A 16,611-nucleotide genomic window follows, 5' to 3' on the forward strand; every position below is an offset into this window, starting at 1 on the left:
ATAAAGTAGGCAGTTGAAAGGTAGAGGCTAGCCGATCAGGAGGTCAGATTCCCAAGAAGAAGACCGGATTGGATAGAGAGAGAGGTAGAATAAAGCAGGCTAGGGAGATGGAATCCTACACGACAGTTATAACAGTTTCACCTTCCTCAGACTCTTATGTTAGAAAACTGCTCCCATTATACTCAAGAGCTTACATATTTCATTAACAAATCAGGAAAATTACTAAATAATCATTTATATTGCACTGTTCACCAACATCATTAGGTTTTATTATTATTATATTTTATATAACTTTTACAGCACAGTGGGTAGGCCATTTGCCTTGCAGGATGCCAACCCAAAGTTTCATACACGCAAGTCAAGTGCTTTAACCCTGAGCCACATAATCAGTCATCAGCAAGTTAGCTTTTAACTACTGATCTTAAGTAAAGAATCAGAAAATTAGACAAATAGATAAAAATGTTCACATCAATATAGACTTAGCAGTAAAATATTACAATTATGAAAAACTCCAAAATTTTATGGTCACTGAAATTTATTTTTTAAAAATTATGCTTGTATATAGACTAATGTAAATACATAATTGAAAAACTCCAAAGAAATGTAGCTTCATTTTACATGTATGTTTCTTGTGGTTCTATTTCTTCTTAATATAGTTATCCCACGAACAATACAAATTTGAACTTCTATATGATTTTTTTCAATAATTACATTATGAAACATTTTTGGACATTGGTATTGATGTGGAATAATTAAAGATGATTAATATGGGGACGGGCACTGAGGCCCAGCTCTGGGCAACCAAGTTGAACGGCTCCTATTTCAACCAGGCACAGCCTGCCCCCAAGGCCCTGGACCCTCTGTGCGCATGCACAGCTAGGTCCACCTCCTAGAAAGCCGGTTTCACCCCTGATCTGCGCGGGACGGGCACGCAGGCCCAGCTCTGGGCAACCAAGCTGAACGGCTCTTATTCCAACCAGGTACAGTCCGCCCCCAAGGGCCTGGGACCCTCTCTGCGCATGCAAAGCTAGCTCCATCGTCGTTCCCAACATCTAGCTCAGTGCCAGGGACTCTTTCTGGAGCCACGGCCGCATTAGCGGCCGCGAAATATTTTCCCACTACATATACCATAGGAACCATAAGCTAACTTCTTCGATGGAAACTTCTCTAGTTTAGCTCAGTCACTAGAAACACAGTAGCCAATAACTCATAAGCCTATCTTAACTCACACTGCATATCAAGCAGAATAGTAACAGTGAATGTTAAGGACTAAACCACAGTTTTCACAATGGTAAAGCAACGCAAAAGCCCACCAAACTTTCTTATTGAAATGTCTAGCCCAGATGACACCAACAGTACTGCAGTGTTAGACAACCTCTCTGACAAGGAATTCAGGAGGGAGCTACTTAGGATGCTTAGGGAATTAAAAGAAACAATGGAAAGCAATGCCAATAGAAGACAAGAGGATTTGAAGGCAGAAATGAGGAAAATGCAATCAGAAATATCAGACCTGAAAAATCTCGCAGGCGAATTGAAAAGCTCAGTGGAAGGCCTCAGCAGCAGAGTAAGAGCTGCTGAGAACAGAATAAGTGAGCTCGAAGATGAAGTTCAGAGACTCTCTAGAAAAGAGCAGAAAATGGAAAAGAGACTCACAATTCGGGAACAGATGGCAAGAGAAGATCGTGATGAAGCCCAGAGGGGTAACATAAGAATTATTGGAGTCCCAGAGGTACAGGAAGAAAACCTTGATGAAGAAGAAACTGTCAAAGACATCATTGCTAAAACGTTTCCAGAGCTGAAGAAAACTTGTGACCATATTCAGGAGGCCCGAAGTGTACCAGCTAGAAGAAATCCGAATAAAAATACCCCAAGACACATTCTGATCAAAATGACCAAAACCTTAGACAGAGACAAAATTCTGAAAGCAGCAAGATCGATGAAAGAAATCTCTTACAAAGGAGCATCCTTAAAATTCACAGCTGATTTTTCTGATGAAACCCTCATGGCCCGAAAACAGTGGTGGGACATAGTGAAAAAACTCAATGAAATAAATGCCTCCCCAAAAATATTTACCCAGCGAGACTCTTATTCATAATAGAAGGAACAACACACAGTTTCACAGACAAACTACAGCTCAGGAACTTCATAGACTCAAAACCATGTTTACAAGTACAACTAAATGGGCTACATCAAGGCAAGACAGGCCTCTCAAATAAACCAAATTTCAACAGAATAATGGGACAAAATCCCATAACAATAATCTCTCTCAATGTCAATGGGCTAAACGCACCAATTAAAAGACATAGAGTGGCAGGATGGATTAGAAAATTGAACACAACATTCTGCTACCTGCAAGAAACACATCTCAATAGTCAAAGCAAACACAGACTCAGAGTCAAAGACTGGAAAACAATCCTACGGGCAAAGAGCTCCCATAAAAACGCTGGGGAAGCCATCCTAATATCAGACCACATCGATTTCAGAGTGAGGAAGGTCATAAGAGACAGTGAAGGCCATTTCTTATTGATCAAAGGATCTGTAAAACAGGAAGAACTTACAATAATAAATATATATGCACCTAATGACAGACCAGCAAAGAACTTAAAACAACTACTCATAGATTTGGAAAAAGCCGTCAACAGCAACACAATACTAGTGGGAGACTTCAACACTGCTTTGTCACCAATTGATAGATCAACCAGACTCAAGCTAAGCAAGGACATACTTCATCTGAGGGAAACAATGGAAGAAAGGGACTTGGTAGATATATACAGGACACTTCTTCCACAAAAAGCTGAATACACATTCTTCTCAAGCGTACATGGAGCATTCTCCAAGATAGACCACATGCTGAGCCACAAAACATGTCTCCAAAAAATTAAGAAGATAGAGATTGTATCGACAATCTTCCCAGACCATAATGCGCTGAAATTAGAAGTAAATCACATACAAAAACAGAAAACTAAATGAAACACCTGGAAATTAAACAGTGCTCAACTCAACAACGAGTGGCTTAGACAGGAAATCAAAAATGAAATCAAAAGATTCCTAGAAACGAATGAAAATGAGGACACGAGTTACCAAAACTTATGGGACACAGCAAAAGCTGTGTTAAGAGGAAAGTTTATAGCTCTACAAGCATTCCTCAGGAAGGAGGCGTGAGCACACATAAGTAACCTAACGTCACAGTTTAAGAGCTTGGAGAAGGACCAAAAAAAGGAGCACAACCCGAACAGGAGAAAGGAAATAATATAACTCAGAGCAGAGATTAACGAGATGGAAACCCAAAAAACAATCCGAAAGATAAATGAAACCAAGAGCTGGTTCTTCGAGAAAATTAACAAGATTGATAAGCCTTCAGCAAAACTCAAAGAAAGGGAGAGAGAAAACCCTAATAAACCGAATCAGAAATGAAAAGGGTGTCTTTACAACAGAAACTACAGAAATTCAAAGGATCCTCAGGGAGTACTTTGAAAAGCTTTATGCCACAGAACATCAAAACCTCGAGGAAATGGATAAATTCCTAGACTCCTACAGACTCCCAAGGCTGAACCAAGAAGACCTGGAATACCTGAACAGACCTATCACCATCAAGGAAATTGAAATGGTAATAAAAAGTCTCCCCAAGCACAAAAGCCCTGGCCCGGATGGATTCACCAGTGAATTCTTCCAAATCTTTAAAGAAGACTTACTCCCAATCCTCTTTAAGATTTTCCATGAAATTGAAATATCAAACACACTCCCGAACAGTTTCTATGAAGCAAATATCACACTGATACCAAAAGCAGACAGAGATAACACAAAGAAAGAGAACTACAGGCCAATATCCCTGAAGAACACAGATGCAAAGATCCTCAACAAACTACTAGCAAATAGAATCCAACTACTCATCAAAAAGATCATACACCATGACCAAGTAGGATTCATCCCAGGGATGCAAGGATGGTTCAACATTCGGAAATCAATCAACATAATCCATCATATCAACAAAAGAAAAGATAAAAAGCATATGATCATATCAATAGATGCAGAGAAAGCATTTGACAAGATCCAGCACCCCTTTATGATGAAAACCCTAGCCAAAATGGTCATAGAGGGGACTTTCCTCAACATAGTTAAAGCCATCTACCACAAGCCTACAGCAAGCATCATCCTCAATGGGGAAAAACAGAGAGCCTTCCCTTTAAGATCAGGGACGAGACTAGGATGCCCACTCTCTCCTCTGGTGTTCAATATAGTACTGGAAGTACTTGTAATAGCGATTAGGCAAGAAAAAGATATTAAGTGCATTCAGGTAGGAAAGGAAGAAATCAAGCTCTCACTATTCGCAGATGATATGACACTATACTTAGAGAACCCAATAACCTCCACCAAAAAACTCCTAGAAACAATAGACTCGTATAGTAAAGTTGCAGGCTATAAAATCAATACACAAAAGTCCATGGCTTTGCTATATGCAAACAGTGAGAGAGAAGAAAGCAACATGCAAAAAACAATCCAGTTCACAATTGTTCCCCAGAAAATCAAGTATCCAGGAATCATCTTACTAAGGAAGTCAAGGACCTGTACAAAGAAAACTACAAAACGCTACTTCAGGAAATAAAAGAGGACATGAGGAAATGGAAAGATATCCCCTGCTCATGGGTCAGGAGACTTAACATTGTCAAAATGGCAATACTACCAAAAGCATTGTATAAATTCAATGCAATCCCTATAAGGATACCCACGACATTCTTCAAAGAAATGGAGCAAACACTCCTGAAATTTATATGGAACAATAAGCCCCCACGAATAGCTAGAGCAATTCTTGGGAAAAAGAAAATGGGAGGAATCAACCTCCCGAACTTCAAACTGTACTACAAAGCAGTAATAATTAAAACAGCATGGTACTGGAACAAAGGCAGAACTGCAGACCAATGGAACAGGGTTGAATACACTGATATCTCCCCTCAATCATATGATCATCTAATCTTTGATCAAGGTGCAAGTAATGTGAGGTGGAGTAAGGAAAGCCTCTTTAACAAATTTTGCTGGCATCACTGGACGACTACATGCAAAAAAATGGGCTCAGAACTCTGCCTAACACCGTGTACAAAAGTAAGATCAAAATGGATTAAAGACCTAAAGATCAGACCAGAAACCATAAGGTACATTGAAGACAAAGTTGGCAAAACCCTCCATGACATTGAAGCTAATCGTATCTTCAAAGACCCCACGCCACTGGCAGAGCAAGTGAAAACAGAGATAGATGAATGGGACTATCTTAAACTAAGAAGCTTCTGCACCTCCAAAGAAACAGTGACCAAAATACAAAGACAGTCTATAGAATGGGAAAGGATATTCGCCGAATACACATATGACAATGGGTTGATATCCAGGATATACAAAATATTGGTTAAACTCCACAAGAAGAAAACATCCAACCCCATCAAAAAATGGGGCAATGAAATGAACAGAAACTTTCCCAAAGAAGAAATCCGAATGGCAAAAAAGCACATGAGAAAATGCTCTACATCATTAATCATCAGGGAGATGCAGATCAAAACCACAATGAGATACCTTCTCGCACCTCAGAGACTGGCCCACATTCAAAAGAACAAAAGCAACTGATGCTGGCGCGGATGTGGCGAGAAAGGGACTCTCCTTCACTGATAGTGGGAATGTCGACTGGTTCAGCCCTTCTGGAAAACAGTATGGACGATTCTCAAAAAATTAGAAATTGAGCTCCCATTTGACCCAGCAATACCACTCCTGGGAATATATCCCAGAGAGGCAAAAATGTATAGTCGAAGTGACATCTGCACTTGTTTGTTCATTGCAGCACTCTTTACAATAGCCAGAAACTGGAAGAAACCTGAATGCCCAAGAACAGATGACTGGTTAAAGAAACTTTGGTACATCTACACAATGGAGTACTATGTAGCTCTTAGAAAAGATGAAGTCATGAAATTTACATACAAGTGGTACAATATGAAAAGTATCATGCTAAGCGAAATGAGTCAGAAAGAGAGGGATAGACATAGAAAGATTGCATTCATCTGGGGGATATAAAGTAACAAAGTATGAGATTAATACCCAAGAATAGCTGAGATCAGCACCAGGAGGATTACACCATAACTTAGAGGCCAGCCGGGTATCCTAGAGGAAAGGGCTGTTCAGATAGAGAAGGGAGCACCAAATAAAGGATGTTTGGAGGATCCTCCCAGGAGGGGAGATGCATGTTGAAAGTAGACTATGGACTGAACATGTTTGCCCCTCAATGCCTCTTTTGCAGACCACAACACCCAAAAGGAGAGAGAGAACACAGGGGATTGCCCTGCCACAGAGACAGGGGGGATGGGGGGATGGGGGTGGGAGGGATATTATCCATGGTGGTGGAAAATGGGCACTGGTGGAGGGATGGGTATCTGATCATTGTATAATTGAAACTAAAGCACAAAAAACTGTAAATCTATAACTGTAAAAAAAAATAAAATAAAATAAAGGGAAAAAAAATTCTAAGGAAACCCAAGCACAAAAATTTGTAAGTCTACAACTGCACCTCATGGTGTTTCACTAATAAAAAAAATAAATTTATTAAAAAAATAAAAAAATAAATAAAAAAAAAGAAATTGAGCTCCCATTTGACCCAGCAATACCACTCCTGGGAATATATCCCAGAAAGGCAAAAATGTATAGTCGAAGTGATATCTGCACTTGTTTGTTCATTGCAGCACTCTTTAAAATAGCCAGAAACTGGAAGAAACCTGAATGCCCAAGAGCAGATAACTGGTTAAAGAAACTTTGGTACATCTACACAATGGAGTACTATGTAGCTCTTAGAAAAGATGCAGTCATGAAATTTACATACAAGTGGTACAACATGGAAAGTATCATGCTAAGCGAAATGAGTCAGAAAGAGAGGGATAGACATAGAAATATTGCATCCATCTGGGGGATATAAAGTAACAAAATATGAGATTAATAGCCAAGAATAGCTGAGATCAGCACCAGGAGGATTACTCCATAGCTTAGTGGCCAGTCGGGCATTCTAGAGAAAAAGGCAGCTCAGACAGAGAAGGGAGCACCAAATAAAGGGTGTTTGGAGGACCTCCCAGGAGGGGAGATGCATGTCGAAAGTGGACTATGGACTGAACATGTTTGCCACTCAATGCCTCTTTTGCAGACCACAACACCCAAAAGGAGAGAGAGAACACAGGGGATTGCCCTGCCACAGAGGTAGGGGGGGATGGGGGGATGGGGGTCGGGGGGGATATTATCCATGGTGGTGGAAAATGGGCACTGGTGGAGGGATGGGTATCTGATCATTGTATAATTGAAACCAAAGCACAAAAAATTGTAAATTTACAACTGTAAAAAAAATAAAATAAAATAAAGGGGAAAAAAAGTAGACATAACTTCAGGCATATAATATAAATATAATCCTAATAAGAGTAAGTAGATCTATAGCACTGTCCTCCAGTTGTTCATCGATTAGCTCTAGCAGGCCCGGTAACATCTCCATTGTGAGACTTGTTGTTACTGTATTTGCAGGAATATTTTCAGTATATCCTGAGAGCCTCATTCTCTTAAATGCCTTCTCTGGCAATATCAGGCTCCAGAGGAAAGAACTTTTTCCTGGGAGGATTGCGAGATTCATGGAATCTTCTATGAAGGCTTTGCAAAATCATATTGAATACGTCATGGGTAGCTTACCAGGCTTCACCATGCTGGCGAGATACTCTCGGTAGCTTGTCGGGCTCTCTAAGAGGGACAGAGCAATTTAACCCAGATTGGCCGGGCCGGCCACTTGCAGTGCAAATGCCCTACCGCTGGGCTATAGCTCCAGCAATAAGTATATAATGTAATAGTTCATGTTAAAAAAATTGCAAAAAAAATACAAAAGTGCATAAATTTGAGGGAATTTTTACTATGCAAAAAGTTTGCAGTTGTTAAAAATCAAATAAAATCCTAATAGTGAAAAAAAAAGATGCCACGCCACTGTCTGAGCAAGTGAAAACAGAGATAGATAAATGGATAAATGGGACTATCTTAAACTAAGAAGCTTCTGCACCTCCAAAGAAACAGTGACCAAAATAAAAAGACAGTCTACAGAATGGGAAAGGATATTCGCCGAATACACATGTGACAAGGGGTTGATATCCAGGATATACAAAATACTGGTTAAAATCCACAAGAGGAAAACATCCAACCCCATCAAAAAATGGGGCAATGAAATGAATAGAAACTTTCTCAAAGAAGAAATCCGAATGGCAAAAAAAGCACATGAGAAAATGCTCTACATGATTAATCATCAGGGAGATGCAGATCAAAACCAAAATGAGATACCATCTCACACCTCAGAGACTGGCCCACATTCAAAAGAACAAAAGCAACTGATGCTGGCGCGGATGTGGCGAGAAAGGGACTCTCCTTCACTGTTAGTGGGAATGTCGACTGGTTCAGCCCTTCTGGAAAACAGTATGGACGATTCTCAAAAAATTAGAAATTGAGCTCCCATTTGACCCAGCAATACCACTCCTGGGAATATATCCCAGAAAGGCAAAAATGTATAGTCGAAGTGATATCTGCACGTGTTTGTTCATTGCACCACTCTATACAATAGCCAGAAACTGGAAGAAACCTGAATGCCCAAGAATAGATGACTGGTTAAAGAAACTTTGGTACATCTACACATTGGAGTACTATGTAGCTCTTAGAAAAGATGAAGTCATGAAATTTACATACAAGTGGTACAACATGGAAAGTATCATGCTAAGAGAAATGAGTCAGAAAGAGAGGGATAGACACAGAAAGACTGCATTCCTCTGGGGGATATAAAGTAACAAAATACGAGATTAATAGCCAAGAATAGCTGAGATCAGCACCAGGAGGATTACTCCATAGCTTAGTGGCCAGTCGGGCATTCTAGAGGAAAGGGCAGTTCAGATAGAGAAGGGAACACCAAATAAAGGGTGTTTGGAGGATCCTCCCAGGAGGGGAGATGCGTGTCGAAAGTGGACTACGGACTGAACATGTTTGCCACTCAATGCCTCTTTTGCAGACTACAACACCCAAAAGGAGAGAGAGAACACAGGGGATTGCCCTGCCACAGAGGCAGGGAGGATGGGCGTATGGTGGTTGGGGGGATATTATCCATGGTGGTGGAAATTGGGCACTGGTGGAGGGATGGGTATCTGATCATTGTATAATCAAACCCAAGCACAAAAAATTGTAAATCTGCAACTGTACCTCATGGTGTTTCACTAATAAAAAAAATTTTAACAAAAGATGATCAATATATCCTAGAAAAATCAAAAAATCTAAGAAAAAGTATGCTATGCATGTAGCAAGTATCAGGCTGTTTTAATTATTACTACTTTTAGTAAAGTTTGCGGTTCAGGAGGTTAATTCCTCCCATTTTCTTTTTCCCAAGAATTGCTTTAGCTCATCATGGGGGTTTATTGTTCCATATAAATTTCAGGAGTGTTTGCTCCAATTCTTTGAAGAATGTCATGCGTATCCTAATAGGGATCACATTGAATTTCTACAGTGCTATTGGATGTATTGCCATTTTGACAATATTAATTCTCCAGATCCATGAACAGGGGATATTTTTCCATTTCCTCGCATCCTCTTTTATTTCAAGAAGCAGCGTTTTGTAGTTTTCTTTGTAAAGTTCCTTTACTTGCTTAGTTAAATTAATTCCTAGGTAGTTGATTTTCTGGCACACAATTGTGAATGGGATTGTTTTCATCTTGTCATTTTCTTCTCTCTCACTATTTGTGTATAGTAAAGCCATGGATTTTTTGGTATTTATTTTATACCTTTAACTTTACTCTCGAGTGTATTATTTCTAGGAGTTTCTTTGTAGAGGTTTTATGGTTCTTTAAGTATAGTATCATATCATTTGCGAATAGTGAGAGCTTGATTTCTTCCTTAACTATTTGGATGGCCTTAATCACTTTTGCTTGCCTAATTGCTATTGCTAGTATTTCCAGTACTATGTTCAACACCAGTTGAAAGAGTCGGAACCTTATCTCGTTCCTGATCTTAGGCGGAACGCTCTCAGATTTTCCCCTTTGAGGATGATGCTTGCTGTATGCTTGTGGTAGCTGGATTTAAATATATTGGGGTAAGTCCCCTCTATCCCCAATTTGGCGAGGGTTTTCATAATAAACGGATGCTGGATCTTGTCAATTGCTTTCTCTGCATCTATTGATATGATCATATGATTTTTATCTTTTCTTTTGTTGATATGATGGATTATGTTGATTGATTTCCGAATGTTAAACCATCCTTGCATCGCCCGGGATGAATCCCACTTGGTCATGGTGTATGATCTTTTTGATGAGTTGTTGAATTCTATTTGCTAGTATTTTGTTCAGAATCTTCTCATCCGGGTTCATCAGTGATATCGGCCTGTAGTTTTTTTTCTCTCATGGTGTCTTTGTTTCCATTTGGTATTAGAGAGATATGGGCTTCATAGAAACTGTTTGGGAGAGTTTCTGTTTTTTCAATTTCCTGGAAAAGTTTGAGAAGGACGGGCAGTAGATCCTCTTTAAAAGTTTTGAAAAATTCGGTAGTGATTCCATCTGGACCTGGGTTTTTGTTTTTGGGAAGAATTTTGATTACAGTTTCAATTTCATTTATGTGACTAGGTCTATTCAGGTGTTTTATATCTTCTTGACTCATCTTTGGGAGATTTTAGTAATCCAGGAAGTTATCCATTTCTTCTAACTACTCTTTTTTATTGGCATACAGACTTTCAATGTAGTATCTGATGATCCTTTGAATTTCTTTGGATTCCATTGTGATATCTCTATTTTTATTTCTGATTCGGTGTATTAGTGTTTTCTCTCTCTGTTTCTTTGTGAGTGTTGCTAGTGGTATATCTACCTTGTTTATTTTCTCAAAGAACCAGCTCTTGGTTTCTTTGATCTTTCGGATTGTTTCTTAGGTTTCCATGTCGTTGATTTCTGCTCTAAGTTTTAGATCTTTTTCCTTCTGCCCAATGTAGGATCCTTTTCTTGATCCTTTTATAAGAACTTGAGCTGTGAAATAAGTTGCTTATGTGCATCTTTTCTTCCGTCCTTAGGTATGCTTGCAGAGCTATGAATTTTCCCCTTAATAGGGGTTTAGCTGCATCCCATAAGCTCTGGTAGTTCGTGTCTTCGTTCTCATTTGTTTCCAGGTATCATTTGATTTCTTCCTTGACGTCCTTCCTGACCCACACATTGTTCAGCAGTGACTTGTTTAGTTTCCAGGTGTTCGATTTGGTTGTCCGTGTCTGTGTGTGATTCACATCTATCCTCAGTGCATCATGGTCTGAAACGATTGTTGATACTCTTTCTATCTTCCTGATTCTATTGAGGTATGTTTTGTGGCCTAGCACATAGTCTATTTTGGAAAATGTTCCATGCGCACTGGAGAAGAATGTGTATTCTTTCTCTGGGGCGTGTAAAGCCTTGTATAGGTCTATAAGTCCTATCTCTTCTATTACTTCATTCAAAGACAATGTTTCCTTGCTGAGTTTTGTTCTTGTTGATCTATTCAGAGGTGATAAGGCGATGTTGAAGTCTTCATCTACTATGGTGTTGCTAGCACTGTCCTCTTTAAAATCTGTTAGCAGTTGTTTTAAGTATCTAGCTGTTCCTTCATTAGGTACATATACATTTAAGAGTATGATTTCTTCATGTGGAATGTATACCTTGATGAAGAGAAAGTGGCCCTCGCTGTCCCTTCTAATCTTTTTCAGCCTGAAATTAATGTTGTCGGATATTAGTATGGCCATCCCAGCTTTTGTGAGGGAGCTGTTTGCTTGCAGGATTGTTTTCCATCCTTTCACTTTGAGTCTGTGTTTGCTCTGATTGTTCAGATGAGTTTCTTGTAGACAGCAGAATGCTGGTTTCAGTTCCTGACCCCATTTTGCCACTCTGTGTCTCTTTGTAGGTGCATTTAGACCATTGACATTAAGGGAGATTATTGTCATGGGGTTTTGTGCCATCTTCCTTTAGGAGTTGATTTACACGTGTTTTCCTTCTTATCTTACAGGAGCCCCTTTACTTCTTCTTTTAGATTTGGTTTTGAGTGTATGAAGTTCCTGAGTTTGTGTTTATCTAAAAAGTGGTGTATCGTTCACATCGAATTTGAGTTAGAGTTTAGCTGGATAGAGTATTCTCGGTGAGGCGTTCATTTCTTTGAATTTTTTCACTATATACAACCATTGCCTTCGGGTTTGGAGGATTTCCACTGATAGGTCTGCTGTGAATCTAAGGGGTGCTCCTTTGTATGTAATTTCCTTCTTTGACCTTGCTGCTTGTAATATTGTGTCTCTGTCCACAGCATCCATCGTTCTGAATATGATATGCTTGGAGTGTTTTTTTCTGGGGTCTCCTTTAGCTGGTACCCTTCTGGCTCCTTGGAACTGGATGTCTGCTTTCCTTAACTCTGGGAACTTTTCAGCAATGGTTTCTTTTACTCTAGCTTTTTCATTGGGGTTGTTTCCCTTTCCTTCTAGTACTCCAATGATTGTAATGTTGTTCCTCTTGGCGTCATCCCCTAGGTCTCTGATTCTCCTTAGAGCCATTTTGATGTCTTTTCCTATTGCTTATTCTTCCCAGTGGGAGTTCTGTTGCTCATCTTCAAGCTCGCTGATCCTCTCTTCAGCTGCACTTATCCTATTGCTAAGGGCACTTACTAACTTTTTAATTTCATCCACTGAATCCTTTATTTGTGACTCTTCTTTTTGTAGCTTTTTAAAATTCTGTTCTCTTTTCTTCCTGTATTTTCTTGACTCTCTGTTCTATTGTTTCTTTCATTTCTTATTTTAGTCATTGGATATCTCTTCCATTGATTCTTTGAGTAGATCCTTGAACACCCTCTGCATTTTATCCTGGAATTCTTTATCAATGAGAGCGCAATTGTGGACAACCTCGATTGAGAATTTTTCTTTTCTTCATATTCTCCTTGTGGTGGAGATTTGCGCTTTGGAGGAGGTACTTTTTAGTTTTGAGCTTGTACAGCACATTTCATACAGGTCTTTTCTTAGAAATGGAGTAGGCGAGTGGAATGTTGTTGTATTCTAGTAGAGGTGGTCAGACATTTTTAGTCGGTATTAGGCGACAAAGTGAGAGATGAAAGTCCTGAGTGCCCAGATTGTGAAATATAACTGCGGCTGGCCACCCAGGAGAAGGCCACGCCCACTTCTGGGAGGACACACCCCCTATATGGTGGCCACGCCCCTGGCCCATCCCAGGGTCACTCCCACCCAGGTTCCTGGAATGTAGGAGGAGGGATGGAAAATCCCATGGAGCTGCCTCAAGTGTCCCCTTCTGTAGGGTGTCCAGTTCTGCAGGAAAATGCGGGGAGCTGGGGGTGAGGAGTGGTGAACCAGGCTTGTGCTCCCCCTACCCACCTGGAGGGGAGGCGCTGATTTGGTGATGGACAGTTCCAAGGAGCTGCTGCAGGTGTTCCCTGCAGGTGTCCCCCTGTGGAGGGTGTCGAGTTCAGCGGGAAAAGGCATGGGGCTCTTGTTTTATTTTTACTTTATGTTCCAATCTTAATGGTATCACCAGCTACTCAGTGAACCTAGCTAAACCCTAAAGTCTCTTCCACTTTCTCCTGCACAAGTCTCTGCTTTCTGACAAAAGGGAGGACCTCAGAATGCTGACATAAATCTAATACCCAGGGCTGCAGGAGATAGTGTAGTGCTTATGGAACTTGTGTCACATGCACTCAATTTGACTCCCAGCACCACATGATTGCCAGAGTATCAAAGGCTGTATAGCATAGGAGGACCCCAAGCACCATGGCCACGTTTTCTGAGAATTGTCTGTAGGGCCCCCACACCTCCTGAGCATTGCTTTAGAGACTCTCCCAGCAACCAAAAAATATGTAATGTCCCAGAAACATGTACTTGTCTTAAATAGGGAGCCTCACTTGAAGTGAGGTTCACAAGGAAATATTGCATGAAAACATAAATCAAAGAGCAGGGGAGACAGTGTAAAACATGTGAGTACAGATCATATATTTGGTGAAATGAGTTAAGATTCAGATGCCCTAGTCCTCGCACCAGGGATATTCCTTCAAAAATGCCCCAATATACTGGAAAGGTTCTAGAACATTAGATGACTGAAACTCAGTTATGAGCAACTTTGTAACTGTGTATCTCTTAGTGATTCTAATCGATAAAGTAAATTTTAAATATACCCATCAAAGTAACCTTTTTACCACTAAATGGGAAAGATACTTTCTAATACTTATCCTCACGAAAAGCTCAACAGAGTGTGACACTTGCCAGGAAATATTCTCCCTTGCATTTTTCTCATGATACTTATTAGTACTTCACTCTTCTGTTTCTTCCCTTTTCTCATGCCAAAGCTTCGCATCTCCCTTGCAAGCTCCTGAAACATTATCCATTCAACATTGATGCACTTTGCCACTGCTCCTCTTGGCGTCTTGTCCACGAACTGATTCTAAAACATAACATAGCTGCAATTACAGTATTCATGCCAAAGACAGTCATTGATATATCTTTGGGTTTAGCTTTCTACAAGCTATTGGCACACAGGTGAGTAACATTTTTTTTCCTACAGAGAACACAAAAATAGTTATGCTGGGTTTTAAAGTTCCATCAGTATTTTTAATGTTTTATTGAATATCTGTGATATAGACCATTACAAATCTATTCATAATTTGCTTCCAGTCATACAACGATCCAACTTCCATCCTTCCTCTAGTGTACATTTCCCAAAACCAATATTCCTGGTTCCCTAAAACCATCCCCCAAGAAACTACCCCCACTCCCAGCCTGTCTCTATGGCAGGATCTTTGATTCTTTCTCTTTGTTTCCTTTTTATTTTGTGCATTAAGGGTCTCATACAGGTACTAAGAGGTCATCATCTTTGTTCAAGGAATTGAGCATTTTTATCAGGAAGGTAAGGTTGGAGTAGCTTTGAGGTATGGAAATGACTGCTGAGGCTTCCATAAGTACAGGGCAGTGAGTGTAGGATGCCCATCCTGCCCAGAGAAAGCCTGGAGATTTCAGTCACAAAACACACATATCCGAATTTTCAGCTGTTATGTTTCAGTGAGAGCCATCCTGAGATGGTGGAAACCAGAGGAGGGCATGGTGGCGATTTTGTATTGTGGGAGAAAGTGGCTGCACTGGGTTCTGGTTGGGTGGGCACCAAACTAACCTGCCTCCCTCCGATTTACCCTAGTGTCTTCAGCCTTTTGCAGTTCCAAGGTTAACTGTGACTGTTGATATCTTCCAGATTTGTCTATGGGTCTCTGAAACAAGACCAATCCATTAGCTTGTATAGCTGAGCCAGGGGTGGTTTGTTAACATGGCTCCCACATATCTTTCGGGAGTTTAATTTCTCGGGAAATGTAGTCCTGAGTTGTTGGGAGCCAGCCAGAGGCACAGTGGCCATTTGAGGTTATCGGGAAGCATGAAGACACCATCAGACTGTTGATGCACTCACCTGAGGGTACAGGTTGACTTTCTGCAGGCACTGCACAACCAGACTACAAACATTCATTGAATGAATGAACGAATAATCAACATTTTCAAAATGTGTCTCTTTCTTGCATTTTAGAAGGGTAACTTCTAACATGAAAATAATCTTCACGGTATAATCAAGACCTATGATTTATTCTTAATATATTTAATAAAAGCTAAACATTTTGGAAATTTATACAAAGAAATTCTTTTAAATTAACTGTCTTCATAATTTACTTGTAAATTACTAAGATATCACTGTTTCTTCCACTGTTCTTAGCATAGAAATTTACAGACAGAATGTGCTAAGTAAAAATTCATTTTGGCACTTCTGTTCAATGTAGTACTGGAAGTACTTGGAATAGAATATAGATAAGAAAAAGATATTTAGGGTTTTTCATGTATGAAAGGTAGAAATAATCTCTCACTATTCACAGAAGATATCATACTATATTTAGAGAATACTAAAATCTCTACGAAAAAACTCCTAGAGGCAATAGACTTTTATAGTAAAATTGCAGGCTATAAACTCAATACCCAAAAGTCTATGGCTTATTTATATGCAAATAATGAGAGAGAAGAAAGTGACATGAAAAAGCAATCCCACTCACAATCGTGCCTCAGAAAATCAAGAACCTTGGAATCAGCTTAACTAAGGAGGTAAAGGACCTATACAATAAGAAATTAAAAAATGACACGAGGAAATGGAAACATATCTCCTGCTTATGGAATGGGAGAATTAACATTGTCAAAATGGCAATTCTCCAAGAAGCATTGTAAAAATTCAACTTGATCCCTATAAAGATACCCATGACATTCTTCAAAGAAATTGATCAAGCACTCCTGAAATTCACATGGAACAACAAACGCACACGAATAGCTAAAGCAATTCTTGGGGAAAAGACGATGGAGGCATCACCTTCCCCAACCTCAAACTCTACTACAAACGATAATAATGAGAACAGCATGGGACTGAAACAAAGGCTCAGCTGCAGACCAATGGAAAAGGATTGAATATACTGACACACACCCTCAAATATATAATCATCTAATCTTTGATAAGGGAGCAAGAAATGTGAAGTGGTTCAAGAGAGTCCTTCTAAACAAACGGTGCAGAAAAAACTGGA

Source organism: Sorex fumeus, unplaced genomic scaffold, assembly GCF_029834395.1.
Source record: "Sorex fumeus unplaced genomic scaffold, SorFum_2.1 ptg000070l, whole genome shotgun sequence".
Lineage (NCBI taxonomy): Eukaryota > Metazoa > Chordata > Mammalia > Eulipotyphla > Soricidae > Sorex > Sorex fumeus.